Source organism: Echinops telfairi, unplaced genomic scaffold (genome assembly GCF_000313985.2).
Source record: "Echinops telfairi isolate 266 unplaced genomic scaffold, ASM31398v2 ScPeMD7_7;HRSCAF=31, whole genome shotgun sequence".
In the NCBI taxonomy this organism is placed as follows: domain Eukaryota; kingdom Metazoa; phylum Chordata; class Mammalia; order Afrosoricida; family Tenrecidae; genus Echinops; species Echinops telfairi.
The window spans coordinates 24,989,162-24,991,739 of record NW_022103904.1 but is presented as its reverse complement, the minus strand read 5'-3'; the positions used below and the strand labels follow the sequence as shown (position 1 = coordinate 24,991,739).

The 2,578-nt window shown below is 39.3% G+C and overlaps 1 protein-coding gene across 3 annotated transcripts in view; it reads right to left on the bottom strand.

Moving 5' to 3' along the window:
* The window catches only part of CPEB1 (cytoplasmic polyadenylation element binding protein 1), a 109,630-nt gene that overhangs the window by 32,603 nt on the left and 74,449 nt on the right, over positions 1-2,578 (bottom strand). The gene's annotated exons all lie outside the window — the stretch shown is intronic.

Here is a 2,578-nt window from a genome sequence, read left to right as displayed (position 1 = left end):
TGTCGTATCTTACACTGTCTGACGTCTCCCTTCATCCACTTTTCTGTTGTCCGTCCCCCAGGGAGGAGGTTTTATGTAGATCCTTGTAATCGGTTCCCCCTCTCTACCTCACTCTCTCTCCACCCTCCCTGTATCGCCACTCAGTTTTCTTTTTTGGTACCCCCTGCCCCATATCTTTTGAGGGCACATAATTTAGTCCATGACAATAAAAAGCCAAACTCCCTGTTATTGAATCAATTTCAACTCATTCGGTCAGTGTAGAGCTGCCCCTGTGGGTTTCTGATATTACAACGTTCAATGGGAGTAGAAAGTCTCATCTGTCTCCAAAGAGAAGTTGGTGGTTTCCAACTGCTGACTTTGTGATTAGTACATACATGAGGGTAAGTAAAAGGTAAAGCAATTACTTCTTGCTATATTCTTTATCTAGCTCTATACACTTCTGAAACAAGTGCTTGCTTCCCCCATTTCTCTTATCATTCCCTGAATAATTCTATACTCTTCAATTAACACTAGGTCGAAACGGCAGCTTTGGCATCCTTGAGATTAAATCATGTTCCTTTTAAGTGTTTTTTGCTTTTGGGGAACAAAAAGAAGTATGAAGGGGCAAGATAAAGGTTAAGGTTTCCCAAGGAAATTCAGGACAGCCCTTGCTCTTCTGAATGAGCAAGTGCATTGTCATATTGGAGAAAAAATTCCTCAGTGCAGCTCATCTGGCCATTTTCAATTTTCATTTAACTTCTTCACACAGTAGACCACCCACCCCCAGGCCCCATGACTGTCATGTGTCCTTTGAGAAAATGTCAAGATTAGTACTTCAGGTCCCCCCAGTCACCCTAACTTTCTGAGTTGACCTTTCTAACCTTGAATTTATTTGGCCAGAACTAAGAGGCCTATTTTGATTGGATCTTTTCTTAAAGGCACCGTAACAAAACCAAGCAAGTGTCCTACCAAGAGAACTTGTCTGAAACCATGCACACATCCTAGAGACATGTTTAAACACAGTTTGTTTTGAATAAATCTGTGTGTACATGAACTGGTATTCTAGCAGCAATACCTCATGTCTGCATCACAAAGGTATGTTTAAACATGTTTCATTTTTAATAAATCCATGTATGTATGAAGTGGAACTCTAGTAGCAATACTTTCTGACTTGTACTTGTAAATGCAGTATAGTATATAAAGAAACAAAAAGAATTAACTTGAAGCAGATGCGGTTTGGGAGAAAGTGTAGATGCTATTTGATCATCCTACAAGAAAAGCCTTCAGCTAATGCATAAGTTGAAGGAAGCATTCACCAGGGACAAGATAAAGGGTAATTTTTTTTTTAATACTGGAAAACTATTAAACAAAAGTTGTCAAGGAAGATGTAGTATAAAGCAGTATGCAAAAGAATACTTATGAGGAAATGCTGGACCAAAGAGCTTTATCTGAGGGTGCCAAGGATGACATGTATAGGGTCTGGTGCTGTGTCATGACTCCAGGTTTTAAATAAATATGCTAAAAAAGCATTAAAAAGGCAACACAAGTGGCCACTAATCTTCATTCACACAAATTTGCATTGATATATCTGTTCTACCTGTCACAGATCTCAACTTTCCTACAATTCCACCCAGAGCTATTCCTTGACACTTTGTCAAATTCCTATGGAAAGTTAAGAGTTATGACTATAGCAATCCTCTAATCCAGTAATAAGCCTATCTAAAAAAGCATGGCAAACCACAATGGCCACTAATAAACTCTACTTTCCTTAAGCTCATGGACAATAATCTGGGCCCGGTTCAATCAAGCTCCTGTCATTCATTAACATGAAGCATCTAGGACGTGCTAGACACTAGTACAAGCACTCTAGGTGAGTAATCTTCACCAAATTCTTAGATGTGGGTTTTATTACCCCATTTTCAAAACAGGAAATCACATTAGTATAAGGTAAGTAAAGCAAGAGTAAGACTCTTTCTGACTCTAATCTTCAATCTTCTGTAGCGCACCATTCACTAGCTACCTTTGTGTTTTTTTTAAATAGGAGCTGGCATCAACCTGTCTTCATGCTCTTCACATCTTTTAAAACCAAATTCCTTTAAAACCATCAATTTTAGACAAGCAATTTCATCTAACTGAAGTCAGTGCCTTGGGATCAAACTTATCCAGGTCTTAAAACTTATCAATGGCCTTGCTCCTCTGAGAACCCTCATTGAGGCCTTGTTGTTTTTGGAGATTAACTTGTCGCTCAACTAACTAATGGCAACCCTAAGCACAATAAGATTAGACCAATGGGCTCTTTCCATAGGATTTCACTGGTTGAATTTCAAAAGTGGATCATCAGGTTCTTTTCTGTCTAGTCCATCTTAGTCTGAAACTATTGAAACCAGCTCAACATCGTAACAACATATAAGCTTCCTTAGACAAATGGGAGATGGCTGCACCTGAGGTGAATTAGCCAGAAATGGAACCCAAGTCTCCCCTATGTTAGAAATTTTACCACTGAAACAGCAATGCGTCTGTTATTATCTCTGCAGGTCTGTCTGGATAGGATAGGCTGGATGAACAATCTGGAGGAGAAAACAACGGGACCAACAGTTCC